Source organism: Diadema setosum, chromosome 4 (assembly GCF_964275005.1).
Source record: "Diadema setosum chromosome 4, eeDiaSeto1, whole genome shotgun sequence".
Taxonomy (NCBI): Eukaryota; Metazoa; Echinodermata; class Echinoidea; order Diadematoida; family Diadematidae; genus Diadema; species Diadema setosum.
In genome coordinates, this window is record NC_092688.1 from 34,651,324 (window position 1) to 34,669,738 (window position 18,415).

Below are 18,415 nucleotides of genomic sequence, written 5' to 3' on the forward strand. Positions count from 1 at the left end.
GTATACCTGAAAATAAAAACGACTCAAGTCCATGGGAGGTCATTTGGAGTAAACTATAAAAAAACAACTTCATATATGTTTATTTCTCCAATAACATTCTATTTAACTCAGATGGGAAGGCAGCATTGCAAAATAAAAATTAATACATGTATCACTATCATAGTCAACATTTACATTAATTCTTTTACAATTAGTGTCATTTTGTTTGATAGACTTGGGTCGTTCTTTGAATCGTATACAGGATAGGCTGCTGAATTAATGGTATGGTAAAATTAAGAGAGCTGTGTTACTTTTTACAGCTTTAAGTCCGTATGGCCTTCAAAATTGTAGTTGCCCACCATAGCTCGATGCCCCTCATCACTTTACTAATTCATCATGTGTGAGTATCTGTGTGTGTGTGTGTGCCTGTAATTATGTGTGTGTGTGTGTATACATGGAGCTATAGTACATGTACAATGTGCATGTGTTAAATGCGGGGAACTGTCTTCCATCTGTCTGTAAGCAAGAATATATGGACGATGTACATAACTAAGGAACCGCTAGAGGTATCCAATTGAAACTTTGCACATGCATGAATGAGTGGACAAAGCTGTGCCCATCACCTTGTGGGCGCACATTAATGACCAGGGTCAACGGTCAAATGTCATTGGTCAAGCTTAAATTGTACAATTTAATTTTCCCAGTGTCCCCGCAATGCAAGAAGGTATCCTTAAAAATCTTAATATACAAACGTGTTACCAGACATTGATTCTTTGAATCTTTTTTGTCATTTGTTGAAACGTAAGGTAAGCATGCTGTCATTTCACTAGTTTCTCCATCTTCTAAAATGGTTTTACTGCTACATTTCTAGTTACTCCAATATTCAGACCGTGCATATGTCTAGTAATTACATGGTCATCGAAAACATCAGCCATTCCACATGATGCCCTAATAATTTTGTATTATTCAAATGGCACGAACTTGGTTCCTTTGCGATTTCTGTAACTTTTCCCCACTGCTCTTAAGCCCGTGTAAAATTTCTTGGAATACTGTCGATAATAAGCTTTCATAAAAATTTCATGTTGACAGTATCATGTAGAATTGTTTCACGTAATATTGGAATAAAAGCTTAAAAATTGTTTTCCTTTATCGTCCCTGCTTGCATTACATTCATCCTTAATATTGCCATTTTTAAATCCCGGTATTCTCGCGTGGGGAAATTCATATAAAACACTTTTAAATAAATTACTTTTATTACAAAAGAAATCACTATCATATGTCATACTGCATTTCTGTCCCATACTGACCCGCTATTTTTTTAGCATATTTGATATTGAAAATTAATGATTTGTATCTGTTTAATTCAGGACAATTTAAGAACAATTATGATAAGAACAATCTCCCAAATAAATTTGAAACAATGTTTCGACGAAATCAATCCGTTCACAATTATCCATTAAGGCGATCGCATGATTTTCATTTGCCATTTTTGAGAACTTTGCTGGCTCAGAGCACATTCATCTACGATGAGCAAAAGTGTTGGAATTCACTTCATAACAATATTACAATAGCTCTAACTTTGAACTCTTCCTCGATACGTACATACGTACGTACATATACATAATCCTTACGTTTTGTAGTCGGCATCGTTGTTGCGTCGTTGGTTCCCGTAACTGTAAGAATATCAAAAGATACGCATAAGACGTAACAAAGAGTACAAATTTAAAGGACCTGATTCGATTAGTTCCAAACACTTTACCGAATATGCTCCTCACAAATCCATTTTTAAAATGTATTTTCTTAAAATTCCTACATTCTTTATTAGTGTTTGAAATTTCCAGCTGGCCAACACTTTAGGGGGAAAAAACTATTGGATAAGTACAATGAAGAAATAATGGGAGCGTAATACAATCAATGTATGTTAATTGCAAATTGTGTAATATACACTGTATAGGTCATCTTCCAATTATTTTTCTATATCATGTCAACAGTCATTTGTGTGTGTGTGTGTGTGTGTGTGTGCAAATTTGAACGTCTTACGATGAATTTGGTCTGGAAACGCTAGCTTCCTGAAATGTTCCCACTCTTCTGTTGTGATATTCATTCGATTCACTGAAATTGTAATTTCACTTTTCAAAAAAAAAGGGGGAGGGGCTTCTGCTGTATTCAATAGCTTATATCATCGCCATCAGTGCAGATAACGGAAGAAAAAACCAGACCAAATGGTCAGTTATTAGAAGTCGAATGGCGAGAAGATCAGTTACCAGAACTTTCGCAGAGTATTCCGGTGTATCCTGCAGTACAAGCACAGACGAACCTTCTTCCATTGGTGCCATCACCGATGGTGAAACATAAGCCATTATTCTGGCAGGGGTCATCATCGCACGTGAGGACTGTTTGATTGACATTTGGAGAGAGGGAGAAAAGTCTTTGTGTAAAGATACTAGTGGCACAGTAACATCATTGTTGATAACCATGTGTACACTTTCATTAACAAGAAAGAGAGGGTGAGGGTGATGGTGGAGACAGACAGACAGACAGACAGACAGACAGACGAACAGACAGACAGACAGACAGAGAGAATGAAAAACAGATGGACAAACAGTCAGACAGTAAGACAGGAAAAGAACATCCTATAGTCATTTCCTCAACTTGAGTCAGTGTTCTTTCAATTTTGAGTCTAAAGCGGTTTACGGTATATATTTGTGATATCTAAAGCTAACCTGTTGAGTTTTGCCGGTCTTAAAGAAGTAAGCTCGATGTCGATCTAACAAGCGGAAGAAGAGAATTCAATTGCTTCAAACTGACCCATCATAAAAAAAAAATCGCCATTTCTTTGAAAAAAAAAAAGTGCAGTTATTGCCAGCGACATAGCTGTAGATTTTTTTGCTTGTCTTTTTTTTTCAGTAAAATCCCCCCCCCCCCCCCTGCTTCGGCAAATGGCTCCAAATTATGCGGTTAATTCAGGAGACTGTCAACAATGAAATCATCTACTACATCAAACCAAAAAGCACTCTGATAGCTAGAGCTGTGTAGGCCTATTGACGCAAACTCAACAGTTACTTCACCCTTGCTCGTCACAAGTCATGCTTTTACAGTGGACGTAAAGTCACTGGCCCAGCGTATTACATCACATGACAACACACACACGGACACGTTCGACCAAACAAACTGCTGCACTTGTAGTTGTGCTTTCAGGAAGATCATGGCAGACCATGGAAAAGATTATCATTCTTTATAACTATTTATGATTTCTACCACTGAAAACTATTTTTCTCCACTTCGACATCCTTTGCTGGACCCTAACCCCTATTTACATTTTTGCTTTTGATATTTAATTATTATGAAATTGAAATCAAAAGTTAGAGATCTCTTCACTGCAAAAAGTCCGGTGTTAAATATGAAACACCGAGCTGGTGTTAAATTTCCGGTGCTCATTCATGGTGTTAGATTAACACCTCCGGGTGTCATTTCAAAATATAAAATTGTTTTTTTAACAGTTTCTTAGTTACTGCACTTGTTAATTTTGAACTTCAACAAGACGATAAAGAATTTTCTGATAAAGTATACTTGATTTTCGAAAAAAATGTGAAAACACATTTACACCACAGTAGCACCAGGTGGTGTGGTCTCCTATTGAAGCTGGACGGGTGTTATACCATTGAAATTAACACCACCAATATCAAATCAACACCATGCGGTGTCATTACAGAATTAACTCTAGCGCAGTGTCAAAAATACCACAAGCCACAGTGTCAAACTAACACCACGAAGTGCCTGGTGAACACTTTTTAACACCATCACAATACATTTTTACACCTGTGGGTGTGGTCCTCTATTGAAGTTTGACCGGTGTTAGATTTAACGCCCATGGTGTTAAATCTGACACCGATGTTTTTACAGTGTTGCGGCAACAAACTAAATAAATAAAGTAATGGCATCGTCACATTTTCTTTATTACCATAGATGCATTATTTTATTTCAATGCTCTCAACCCAGCAACAAAAAAAGGGAATTTGGTTTAGAGATTATAATATGGCATGGGATGTACCGCGCATGTAAAAATAGAGAACTCATGGACAGAGAAAATGACTCGAAGAAAAAGGTATCTCACTACTTATTATCTTCACTGTTATTCGAGCTATGGTTTAATCAACTCACGTTAAGGGGTGATTTTATTCGACACTCTTATGAATGAAGATGCAATGCTTCGTAATTCCTCTTTGCTTTTGCACTATAGGATAAAAATTGCTTCTATTTTTTAATACTGTATGTAGACATGAAATATTTACCAGGTGGCTGCGTTGCTCCCACTGGTATTTGAAAAAGAAAGAGAGAAAAATAAAACGTGATGTCAGAAGATAAGAATATGGATCAGTGTCACAATTCCATATCCATTTTGACATTGAAAGACCTACATCATGTACATAGAACACAACAATAAAGGAAACCTTGACTTCCTGAAAATAGAGAAGAACACAGACAATCTTTAAAGTGTGACTATGAATTGCAATCAATTGGTACTTGTACTATCGTCACCTCCACGAAGAGCACGTGGAGAGACCGAATTAGAAATAATCACCCCTTTTCAATTGGTTTCATGAATAACGTCAAATCTGACTATATCTCATGCAGTCTCAACATTCATTCATTCATTCATGTATTTATTTTAATTGCCAATCAATAAACATAGGTGTTACTAACGTCAAATGATAACATATCTTGTAACATAATAATGATAAAACTGACATTCTTTCCACCGTTCGCTTATTTCTTTTCCTTCCTGCTAAAACGCTGCACGCACAAAAAATATAAGATTTATAACTGACTCGAAGATTACTAACAGTCCATAATAAGTATAATGAAGTCACTGAGTGCAATAACAATATGATGCCTCTCGGATGATCATTATTGTGTATCGCATACCTTAATTCGCAGTCATTTCTTTGTGTGTGTACAATGTAAGTGCCCTCAAAAACGTTCAAACTGGAACGCACTGTATATGGGGTCATGCGTGTACATGCGTGTTGACTGTTTCTATGAGATATTTGATTTGATTTGATTTATTGATTACTGTATCATCATTGTACATGAACATACATGTACATGTGTATTATACATACATTGTTGAGTCATAAATATACATAATCATTGCCTTTACACAATGTACAGCAGAAACGTATCAGCAATACAAGCGTACAATGAATAATGCAGTAGGGCTACAGCTTAGCGTGGCTTGATTTGCGTGCAGCCCTCGTACATAATACACATAGAAACTAGAAATGTCGCTATGCACGGCGACTGGTATGCATCCGCCATAATGCATGATTCTCCTAATAGGTCTAGATAGTACATGTGGACAATGTGGGATTACATTTTCACAAAATTGGCAAAATATTAAAATGACAAGTTTGTCACAAATGTGTTGAATGTTCACCTTCCTTGACCTAGGTTTGATTGGATGAATAGGAGAGCATGTATTTGGGGATTTAAGGACTTTAACTTGACTTTGACCCATTCATATACGTTTATGCATTTAGTAATTTTCAAGGTATGGAGAAAAAGTGCAATTTCTGTATTGAATAGTAAATTGTTACCATTTTCTCCCATAGAGGGAGGGGGGTAGGGAGCAGAAGGGGGAGGGAGGAAAAGATCTGACACAATACAAGATACACAATACAAGAAGTCATTCAAAGTTGTGTGATACTGATGACTGCTATTTACTAAGATCTAGTACCACAAGAACATAATATTAAGAAAAGAAATTGGAGCAAGATAGAGTTGGGGGGGGGTAGAGGAGAGAGGTAGAGGGAGGGGGGGGGGGGAGTAGGGAGGAGAACGGGGAGGGAGGAAGAGAGATCTGACACAATACAAGATCAACATAAACCAGCAGAGCTTGTATGGCATGAATACTTCCCATAGACTTGCATGTATTGCGTGCATTCTCTATAGGGCTCACACGGGTAAATAATTCCCCATAGAGACGTGTGTTAAAATTCAAATTTCAAAAAATTCTGTAGAATAGCTGGGAGAAATGAGGTGTTTCATCTTCACTAACCTGAATAAGTGAGATATTACCTTTCATCCATCAGATTGCCAGGGTGGGTGTTTCTGCTCTAATTCTGTCCAGGGGTCCGCAAAGCCAGACTACGAGTTCTTGTCACTCAAAAAATCACCTATTTTCCGTACACGTACCCAATGAAATATAGTCCCCTCAAATTCCATCAGAAAAGCTTTCATCTTCCAACCAAAATGCAGTTTGTAGAGGAATTCATACTCAATATCTACAGCTATTCAGTTTTTTGCCAAACTACATCATTGATTTTTAATTAATTTTTTTCTTCATTTATTTTGGTATCTTTGGTACGAATTTGTGAAGGGGTCTGGGACAGTCCATTTTATTTACAGGTGTGAGCACTATAGTGGAGGTCATATTTCTTATTTGACTTTTAAACATCATAAATGTGTTTTTTATGGTATTTGCCCCTACATCACATGAGAAATTACACTTTCAAGGATTATAAAGCTTCTCAAAGGGACACTTTTAGAAAATCATGCCCTTTAGGGGTTTTTTTTAAATAAATCTTGCAGTTTTGATCAGTTCTTCATAAGATGAATACATAGATCCAGGCAGTTATCCTTGATTGTGGGTGTGTCATCATCACCTTATAGCCTACAAAGTACTTGATAAGACTTTGTTTTGTCAAACAGACTAACTTTATGTATTTTGAGCTGTTTCAGTGGTAGCCAAAACAAAGAAATACATTAAAATAACACAGTCATTCAAAGTTGTGTGATACTGATGACTGACTGCTATGTACTAAGATCTAGTGACAAGAACATAATATTAAGAAAAGAAATAGTAGCAAGGCAGAGTTGAGGAGGGGGGGGGGAGAGTAGAGGAGAGAGGTAGAGAGAGAGGGGGGTAGGGAGGGGAAGGGGAGGGAGGAAGATATCTGATACAATACAAGATACACAATACAAGATTAACACAGTCATTCAAAGTTGTGTGATACTGATGACTGCTATTTACTAAGATCTAGTACCACAAGAACATAATATTAAGAAAAGAAATTGTAGCAAGGAAGAGTGGGGGGGGGGGGAATAGAGGAGAGAGGTAGAGGGAGGGGGGTAGGGAGCAGAAGGGGGAGGGAGGAAAAGATCTGACACAATACAAGATACACAATACAAGAAGTCATTCAAAGTTGTGTGATACTGATGACTGCTATTTACTAAGATCTAGTACCACAAGAACATAATATTAAGAAAAGAAATTGGAGCAAGATAGAGTTGGGGGGGGGGGGGGGGGGTAGAGGAGAGAGGTAGAGGGAGGGGGGGGGGGAGTAGGGAGGAGAACGGGGAGGGAGGAAGAGAGATCTGACACAATACAAGATCAACATAAACCAGCAGAGCTTGTATGGCATGAATACTTCCCATAGACTTGCATGTATTGCGTGCATTCTCTATAGGGCTCACACGGGTAAATAATTCCCCATAGAGACGTGTGTTAAAATTCAAATTTCAAAAAATTCTGTAGAATAGCTGGGAGAAATGAGGTGTTTCATCTTCACTAACCTGAATAAGTGAGATATTACCTTTCATCCATCAGATTGCCAGGGTGGGTGTTTCTGCTCTAATTCTGTCCAGGGGTCCGCAAAGCCAGACTACGAGTTCTTGTCACTCAAAAAATCACCTATTTTCCGTACACGTACCCAATGAAATATAGTCCCCTCAAATTCCATCAGAAAAGCTTTCATCTTCCAACCAAAATGCAGTTTGTAGAGGAATTCATACTCAATATCTACAGCTATTCAGTTTTTTGCCAAACTACATCATTGATTTTTAATTATTTTTTTTCTTCATTTATTTTGGTATCTTTGGTACGAATTTGTGAAGGGGTCTGGGACAGTCCATTTTATTTACAGGTGTGAGCCCTATAGGGCTAGTAGGCCTACCCTCCATGCCGAAAGAATTCTGAGTCTGCACCAACAACAGACGCGGAACCACACCTGTTAGTATTTGACGTTCACCACGGTCTCCAGTGAATGCCGGACTGAATTCCTAAACTCCATATTTGTTGATCCCATTCTTGTATATCGGTCACACCTGATCCAAGTGCAATGGCCTCTGTTCCAACCTCAAGCAGATCACAGACAAAGGAGGTGCGAGACGTTACGCAATCGTCCCTGATTCAGGATATCAGGAAAGACCTCCTCGCAAATAAACAGTTCCTCTCGGTCATCGAAAAATCTGTGAATAGACGACTGACAGAGCTTGAGGGAGAGGTAGACAAACAAAAGGGTGACATACATGATCTTCAAGTTGCAAGCGAAAAAAGGACATGGAGATCGCGAGTCTGAAAGAGAGGCTGAAGAGACATATATTTTCAATTGTTAGCTGAGCTAACCTATTAGCATAAGAATGTTGACAGGTGCCGGGTTCGAAGCTTTCGCAGGCGGAGAGAGCTGTGGAGCTCACTGACCTAGTTCGACACGCAGCGGAACGGACGTCTTATTCCTTCTCGCTTCCATTGTTATCGGGCACTAGCGGCAATGTGACTCTGCTCTCCGAAATCAAAATGTCGGATCAGGAATTCAGCAGAGAGCAAGACCACACCCTGGGTTCTGAAGTCCCCACAGTTTCTCAACCCGCAACACTGACCCCGTCATTTGTGAGCAACGCCATTAAAGAGGCTTTCGGTTCCTTTAAGGAGTATATTTGACTCTTCTATCGCCCAAGTGAAAGAGGAAAGCGAGAAAAAGCTCTCTGCCGCTTCCACGGAACTTCAACAACTAAAAAGGGCGTCGGAATTGTCATTTCGTTTCAAGGGCAACAGAGTTCAATTCGAATTCAACTCTAGTTTGCAGGAAAAGCTAGAGAAGGGCGTGGCCTTACTGGAGGAAGGCAAGCACGTTGCTGCCCTTTCCAAGTTGAAAGAGGGCATAGCCGACATCACGAAAAGAAAGAAGTTAATCAGGCTTGCTGATAAATCTGATGCAGGGTGGTCAGCAGTTGACGAATATCTGAGCGATGACCTTGCAAGCGATTCTGAGGATGAAAAACGTATCAGGCAGGCACAGGCAATTTGGGCGGCGAGAAAACGCAAATCGTCTCGGAACATCCCAGCCGCCAAGGGCAAACCTCCGAAGAGTGATGGATATAGGACTGCAAGCCCTTCTTCTGGTCACTTTTTTCGCGGCTTTAGCGGAAAAAGTAGATACGCTTATGGGGGTACCGGTAACTCCCCCAACCTTGGTTGGCGAGGGGCCAGCAGTGGGCCAAAGTCGACAGATTTCTGCTTCGCGTGCGGAAAGCAAGGGCACTGGAGAAGGGGGTGTCCAGGGGCCGGTAACCAAGGTCCCCCGATCAGGGATAACATCGCGCAGCAACGCTAATGGTCCTGCTTCTATGGAACAAAATGAGCAAGGTAAATTAGTTTGATCGTTTAATCCGTTGACTACGATGCACGAGTTATCTCGTGATAGCCGTTCTCCACTCAGATACTAAGCATGAGTTATCTCGTGGAAAAAGGAGCCCTTGAATGCACACTTTAAAACCTAGAAATTCACATATAGTGGAATGTTAATCTGACTGAAAATAACATTCAATACTTAATGAATCAAGGGAACTGACATAGACTTCCTTGGGGTAACACCTTCGATATTAGAAGTGAAAATGGGGTGGAAAATCAAACAGCCAAGTCCGCCCTGTTAATGCGGCTGTATCGAGCGAGACTCGCGTATTCAACTTTAGACCGTAAGCAACGGGATAACTGTGTTCTCAACATGATTGCGATGAAGAACAATGAAATGATAGTGTATGAGAGAGGTCAGAGGAATAATTAAGAATGTTGTCATCAAGGATGAATGGATAATGTAGTCTACTTCTTGTTGGAAGCGGGCATAACCAATTCGTGAGCTAGTACTTCCGATCTGAGTTCTCTTGTGATTTTACCACGTACAGGCGTTCGGTATGACACGCTGCATGGCGATGGCGCCAAGTTAATCCAGTCTTCCCTGAAAGATGAGTTAGAAACAGCTTCCGGTACTTCTCGAGATATTTCGGAGACAGACTTTAACTGCCCTAGCGGAGCTAGCAGTATCGCTTTTGCTGAAAGTGAACGGTACAAAGAAGAATTTTACTTAAACGACTACTTTGAATATGAGCAAGGTAGCTAAGAACCGATAGTCAAAGGAAGACTAAAGGCGTCAATACAGTTTTGGAAAGACATTGGTGCATCTCAATTTGTGTTAGATACCATTGAACACGGTTATATGTTACCGTTATTGCAGACTCCTCCCCGACTAGAATCAAGAAACAATAAATCTGCCTTGTCTCACCCTGAATTTGTCAATGAGCTGTTCTTGATCTATTAAAGAAAAAACTAATTGTTGAGTCTTTTGTTGCACCTCATGTTGTTAACCCCCTTTCAGTGTCGATTCAAAGCTCTGGGAAAAAGAGACTGATTCTTGATTTACGTTTAGTTAATAAATATTTGTGGAAGGACAAAGTCAAATTTGAGGATTGGAATATAGCACTTACCTATTCTAAAAAGGGAGATTTTATGTTTTCATTTGACCTTAAGTCAGGTTATCATCATTTTGATATTTTTCAGGACCATACTCGCTTTTTAGGATTTAGTTGGGATTTTGGTAATGGTCCTAGATATTATACTTTTCAAGTATTGCCGTTTGGCTTGTCCACAGCTCCGTACGTCTTTACAAAATGCCTCAAACCGATTGTTAACCATTGGCGAAGTAAAGGGATATTCATTGTTTTGTATTTAGATGATGGTTGGGGTCGTGCTGCTTCGTTTGATACATGCGAAGCCGTGGCCAAGGCAGTGAAAGATGACATATTAAAAGCAGGTTTGGTACCTAATGTCGAGAAATCGCAGTGGATCCCAGCCCAATGTTTGGATTGGCTTGGGTTAACATGGGATAGCAGTATCGGTTGTCTAAAGATTACCAAGAGGAGGATGAAGGACCTGGAGTCATGTTTGGACACTTTTCAGACACGTTTGCCAAATGTTTCAGCAAGAAAAATAGCGGCTATCGCTGGAAAGATCAATTCTCTTTATACCCAGTAGTGGGTGCTTTAACTCAGTTAAAAACTAGATTTATGCATTATGAAATCATTCGCAGAGATCATTGGGATAAAGAGTACAATATAGACAGTGACAATAACTTGATTGCCGAGTTATTTTTCTGGAAGGAAAATCTTGCCATCCTTAATGAACGCATGTTGTTTGAGTATTCTATTCCACAGACCATTGTATACTCTGATGCCAGTAAGTCAGGCTGTGGAGCCTGGATTGGTGAGTGTGCTGGCATGAAAATGGCAAGAAACTGGACTAAAGTAGAAATGTCGAAAAGCTCCACCCGGAGAGAACTTATGGCGCTAAGTTTGGCGTTGAAATCATTTGCACCCTACTTGCGAAGTAAGGTTGCGAAAATAATTACAGACAATAGAGGTGTAGTCTCTATCGTGGAGAAGAGTAGCATGATTGCAGAATTGCACGAGCTTAGCTTGGACATTTTTAATTTTTGCAGAAAAAGTAGGATCACTTTACAGGTTCACTGGGTTCCCAGAGAGGAGAACCGTTGTGCAGATGCACTTAGTCGGATTATTGATTTCGATGACTGGGGAGTTTCTGTTGAATTCTTTAAATGTTTGGATGAGTTGTGGGGGCCCCATACTGTTGACAGTTTCGCAGATGATTCTAATTTCAAATTACCAAAGTTTAATTCTAAATATTGGTGTCCTAATATGGATGCAGTAGACGCGTTTTCGTGCGATTGGGCGGGCGAGAATAATTGGCTGATGCCCCCTATCGATAGTATTGGGCAAGTTTTGAATCACGTTAGAGTGTGTTCCGCTATGGGAACTCTAATTGTGCCATATTGGCCTTCTGCCCCATTTTGGCCCCTTTTGTTTTCGGAGAATAGAGAATCTCGTTTATTAATATCGCGTGTAGTAAAGATTGATAATCCTGAAGGAGTTTTCGTTCAAGGCAGAAATAGGAATTCTATATTTGGGACAAAGAAATTCCAAAGTCCAGTGTTATATGTACGAATGGGGTGGCGAGCGGCAAATGAAAATTCTGCATAATTTCATAACGTATCAGTCGTAGGACTATATTATGGCATCAGCCGCCTGGCTATGGAATCAGCCGCATGGCTATGGAATCAGCCGCATGGCTGTGGAATCTGCCGCAGGGCTGAATGAAAGCTATGTAGCTTTATTTCCGCGGTTTGATGAATTTTTATGCTGCGCTTGGCAGCGGCGAATGAAATTCATCTAAAATTTTAGCCTTTGGGGTCTATACACCATGTTGTTTAGGTGTCGAATGTATAGCATGTCTTGTAATGACCACACAGGATAGGTGTAAGTTGTGCTATTCCTCTTTTTATATTCCCCCAGATTTTCGCCACAGGACGAATATGGTAAAACATTGACCAAGATTTTGGCAGCTTCAAGAGCTGATAACACGGTTTATAAATACAAGAGAGCTTGGTTAGCCTGGGAAGAATGGTGTACGCAATTTAAGGTAAATTCAGCTCTGGCTGAACCAGAAGACATTAGTCGATACCTCATTCATTTATACCAAAGTGGTGCTCCTTACTCCAGGATGGAGTCGGCCTTTTACGCTATAAAATGGCATTATGACTGTAATCCCAAGGTACACATTAACCCGTGTGATCGGAAGTTTCTACACATTGTACTTCAAGGATTGAAGAAGCTGCTGTATAAACCAATTGTAAAAAAGGAACCTATTACACCAGAAATTTTGAAGGCAGTTGTAGAGAAATATAGTTCTTCCACTAGTCTAGTGGATATTCGTTTATGTGCCATGATACTGATTGCATATGCTGGATTTCTACGATATGACGAACTGATAAATATTCGTAGGTGCGATCTTGATATGTATGTTTCAAATGTGAACATTTTCATTATGAAAAGTAAAACTGATATTTATAGACAAGGAGCATGGGTCCTCATAGGTGCTACTAATACACCAACCTGTCCGGTTTCGGCTTTGCGGAAGTATTTGTTGGCTGCGGAGTTAGATGATCCAGCTGATGAGAAATTTCTTTTCAGACCCGTCAATTATTGTAAGTCCAAAGAATCCTACAAAATAAGGGATGGACAATTGTCATACACTAGGTGTTTGGATCTGTTACGGGATGCCCTGTCAGCAGTGGGTTTAGAACCGAAAAAGTTCGGCATGCTCAGCCTTCGAAGCGGCGGTGCTACAGCGGCCGCAAAATTTGGAGTCCCAGATAGACTGTTTAAGAAGCATGGTAGATGGCGTTCAGAAACTGCCAAGGATGGATACATTAAAGATAGTATGAATGTTGGTCTCTCGGTATCTTTGAATTTGGGCCTCTAAAACATTGCGTATGGATATAACGTTGATTGTATATGATAACGATAGTAAGCAAATAAACTGCCTTGTTTATTCTGCACTATTATGAAGCATGTGAGATATTACTGACACATTGTTTATGGAATGAAACTTGGATTAAAATCTCCTAAATGAAATTGTATGCGTTCTGTTTCCTTGTTACCCGTTCTTTAATTGACTGAGAGGGGAGGGCATAGGAATAGCCCTGTCTTGCCGTCGAAGCTTGGTGCTCCCCTAGGATTCAGGTATTATGTATATATTATGTTCTTCTGCAGGTTATGCGTTAGGGAAGGGAGGCGGGATTGAAAATAATTTATTCACGTTTGAGTAGCGAATTAGGGAATAAAAGAAAAAAACCTCCAGAGGGTAAACAATTCTCTGAATGAACAAGAGCAGTACTCGAGGCGCAACAGTGTTTACGTCTGTTTGGCTACCCGGAGAAAAGAGGAGAAAACACAGATGAGATCATCGTCGGGCTGGCAAAGGACGTCTTTAAAGTGGATCTGCAGGAGTCAGACATAAAGAGAAGTCCCCGCGTAGGGACACGGAAAATGCGGAAGGACGGCACAGAATCTCCTCGAGGAATCATAGTGAAATTCAAGGCATACAAGAAGAGACAGGAGATGACTGCCCACCGAAGGAACCTAAAGGGAAAAAAGATGATCTTAGTCGAGGATTTGACGCAAAAGAATCAGGAACTCTTGAATTCCGTAAGATCGAACAAGAATGTTGAAAATGCCTGGAGTAAGGATGGTCGGATAATTGTGCTGCTGAAAGAAACAAGAAGGTGACAAAAGTGATTCACGATGAAAAAGAAATAAAGTCTTTGTAATTTAAGATATATATGCGCAGCATGATCTGTGACAAGTGATAGTGCGCAATCTATCTTATATAGTCACCTAAAGCATATTGTAGTCACATTTTTCCTTGGAAGGACATGTGACTCTAAATAGTAGCACTTTGTTTGATTGTATGATTTTTTTTTCTCCTTTTTCCCCAAATGCTTGACACTGGTTTTCAAGACACTTTATATTTTGTATACCTCTTATGAGTTAGTGTTTCGTCTATATATCATAATCATCACTTGTTTTGTTAATTATTTGTGTGGTTTTTACTTTTCTCATGTACAGATTATGTCCAGGGATGTATGTTTGATGTCAATGTTCACTTATCGTCACTCATGTGTCACTTGTAGAAGGCAAATTTCTGATGATCATAACCAAGAATGTATTAACTGTTTGCAAGAAAGTTTTGAAAAAGTAAATCCCATGTTTGACAGGTATAAGCTCCTTATCGAGGACGTAAACTACATCTTGCCCCATGAGTACGATAACGCTGTCAATGATGTGTTTGCAAGTAACCCGAAAGTTGTATCTATTGTGCATTTCAACTGTCGAAGTATTAAGAAAAGTCTTGGCAATTTGACCACTGTTCTTGCCAGTATATCTAATTCTTTCTCTTTCATAGCATTAACAGAGACATGGCTGTGCAATCATGAATCAATTACAATACCTGGCTACACATTTATTGGAACAGGTAGGAAAAACAAGCGAGGAGGAGGAGTTGCATGTATGTGATACAGAGCATAGTATTCGATACAAGAGACGGAAGGATCTGGATATTTTTAAAGGGAACGTGAATCCAAAGAGCTATGTGAATTGAATGAAAGCAGCAACATTAGTAGAAGACATCAGTGAAAGTTTGAGAAAAATCGGACAATCGATGCAAAAGTTATGAATTTTTAAAGTTTTGGTGTTGGAACCTCTGGATGAGGAGACTACATGAGGTTATGACGGATGAGTGGACAACAGTATAAAGAAAATACAAAGAAAATTTCACAAAAAAATCTCTTTTCTAGCATTATAAAAGAGCACTTGACTAGCCGCTTTCAGAAAGCAGGGGGAATAATTGCTACCCATAACATACATCAGTATCAAGTTGATGGAATTTGTAATTTTCATGAAAAATTAATTTTTGTGGAATTTTCTCTATATTTTCTTTATATTGTTGTCCACTAATACGTCATTAGTAGTCTCCTCATCCAGCAGTTCCAACATCAAAACTTTAAAAATTCATAACTTTTGCATCGATTGTCCGATTTTCCTCAAACTTTCACTGATGTGTTCTACTAATGTTGCTGCTTTCACTCAATCCGCATTGCTCTTTGGGTTTACCTTCCCTTTAATGATTACATTGAAACAATTGTTGCCGAAATACAGTGCAATCATATAAATGCAGTTCTTGCCGTAGTTTATAGACCTCCAGGGCAAAGTGTCATTGAATTTATGCACTTATTGGAGGCATTTCTTGCCAGGTAACTCGTAAAAGAAAAACATGTTATTTGATCGGGGATTTTAATATTGATTTATTGAGCTCTTCTTGTAACTCACATCGAAACAATTCTTTTTTATCTATTAGTTACTTTTTCACTTCTTCCATTAATATTAAAACCAACCAGAATTACCGCAGATACTGCAACATTTATTGATAATATATTTACAAATGATGCAAAAAATGTAATGAAAATGAGTATTATTATGGCTGATGTGAGTGATCATTTTGGTATTTTTACAATCGTTGATCATCATAATTGTCCAAGTTTGAATGTAAAGCCTAAAGTATATAAGAGAATAATAATTGAGGAAAATATATGTGAATTTCAATCAAGGCTTACTGATACAAATTGGCAAACAGTGTATGCTAACAATGATGTTGATGTTATGTTTGATTCTTTTATACAACAATTTCTCAATGTATATAATCAGTGTTTTCCATTGAAAGAGAAAAGACCCCCTAGAAGTGATATGAATCCGTGGCTTACTGACGATATAAAGAAATTATGCAGAAAGAAAAATATGCTTTACAGAAAATACTTAAAAAGTCCAACTCAGTATAGATATGTTAAATATCGAAATATGGTAAACAATGCGATTCGTTTACGTAAGAGAGAGTATTATAGTAATATGTTTGAAAATGTACGTAATGATATGAAAGGTACGTGGCGATTGATAAATACTGTATTGAATAGAACTAGGCCACCTGATGTGCAAAACTTAGAAGTTGAACACGATGGTGAAGTTATATCTGACCCTCAACCTGTTGTCAATACATTCAATATATTTTTTAGTAATATAGGGTCCAAACTTGCACACAGTTTACCTGAACCTGAAACAAATTTTATGCAATTCTTGCCACATATATCATTTGCACATTCTTTTTTCGTGCAGCCTATCCATATAGACGAAATAGTTCAGATTGTGCGGGAATTGAAAACAAATAAGAGTCCTGGATATGATGATATCGATTCTTCGGTTGTAAAAAAGTCAATATATAATTTTGTAACTCCATTGTGTGATATATTTAATTTTTCCATAGAGAAGGGTATCTTTCCAGAAAATTTAAAGGTAGCCAAAGTTATACCAATATACAAAAAAGGAGAGAAGAGTGTTTTATCAAATTATAGACCAATTTCTATTTCATCTGTGTTTTCCAAAATATTTGAGAAACTTGTTCATACTCGTCTTATGTCTTACCTCTCCCAAAATGATATATTATTCAACAAACAATTTGGATTTCGACAAAAACACTCCACTTATATGGCATTATTAGATTTTATTGACAAAATTACAAATTCCATCGAGAATAAAAACTTATTGGTAGGAATATTTTTTTGATCTGTCAAAGGCTTTTGATAGTATTGACCACACTATATTGTTGAGTAAACTGCGGTTTTATGGAACAAGAGGTACAGCTTTTAATTGGTTTAAGAGTTAGCTTTCAAATCGTGTGCAATATGTAACATTTAATAGTTTTCTTCTCCCTGTGTGACTGTAAATATCGGTCTACCTCAGGGGTCAGTTTTAGGTCCATTACTTTTTATACTTTACATAAATGACTTACAGCATGCCAGTAACTGTTTGCAGCTGATCTCATATGCAGATGATACTAGGGGTTTTTTTATTTCATGTAAAGATATACAAAGTATCAGTGCAATCTTAAGTTGTGAACTAGAGAAATTCAATCAATGGTTCATAGCCAATGAATTGAAATTAAATGCTGACAAAGAATCATGTATGATATTTAGACCAAGAAATAAAGTAGTAAACACTGATGATTTTGATGCTAAGATTTCTGACTTTAAAATTCCAGTTGTTCGTTTTACCAAATTTCTTGGAGTTATCATTGATGATCACTTAACATGGAGATATCATGTCAATGAAGTATGCTGTAAAGTCTCTAGAGCAATAGATGCAATCAATAGTATAAGTGCAATCGTACCTTTTGAAATTCTTGTTAAGTTATATCACACTTTGATTATGCCTCAATTATCTTGATGTAACATAATATGGGGAAATTGTGCAAAGTATCTTGTACAGCGTATTTTTATTTTACAAAAGCGTGCAATCCGTATGATTAGTAATAGACCATTTCTTAGCCACACAGGTCCTCTATTCAAAGAACATAACTTATTGACGATTTTTGATATGAACAAATTTTTTCTCGCTGTTTTCATGTACACATATATAAACAACATTTTGCCAGGGTTTCTTGATACTTCCTTCATCCAAAATAAGAATAAATATAATACTAGACAGACGAATAGATCGTATATCCCAAATTTTAAATATTGCATCTCAAGATACACTTTCAAATATACGGGACCTGTTCTATGGAATGACTTGCCAAATGTGATAAAGCTGTCTAATAGACTTTCAATATTTAAAAGAAGATACAAATCATTCCTTGTTCATAAAGATATGTTACAAATTTGAAGTTTTATGCAGTGTACAAGCACCGCACTTTGATTACTCTTGCCTTTTTCTTGTGTGTATTGCATCAATGTAACTATTCTTTGCTGTAACATTTGGGATCAGCCATAGAAAGACCAACGGTCTATGTTGATCCCCCCACAAACTGAAATAGCTGCTTTTATGTTGTGTTTGTCTGTTGTAAAATCCTTGTAAGTTGGACTTATTTTTCTTGTATTGTTGCAATGTCCTACTGTGTATCGTTCCTGTATTTTTTTTT

General features: G+C 38.2%; 2 pseudogenes; both read left to right on the forward strand.

The window, feature by feature from the left end:
* Nucleotides 1-8,557: 8,557 nt before the first annotated feature.
* On the forward strand, nt 8,558-9,374 carry LOC140227703 (uncharacterized; annotated as a pseudogene).
* A 2,973-nt stretch (nt 9,375-12,347) lies between these two features.
* LOC140227175 (integrase/recombinase xerD homolog) lies at nt 12,348-13,376 on the forward strand (annotated as a pseudogene).
* The last annotated feature ends 5,039 nt before the right edge of the window (nt 13,377-18,415 follow it).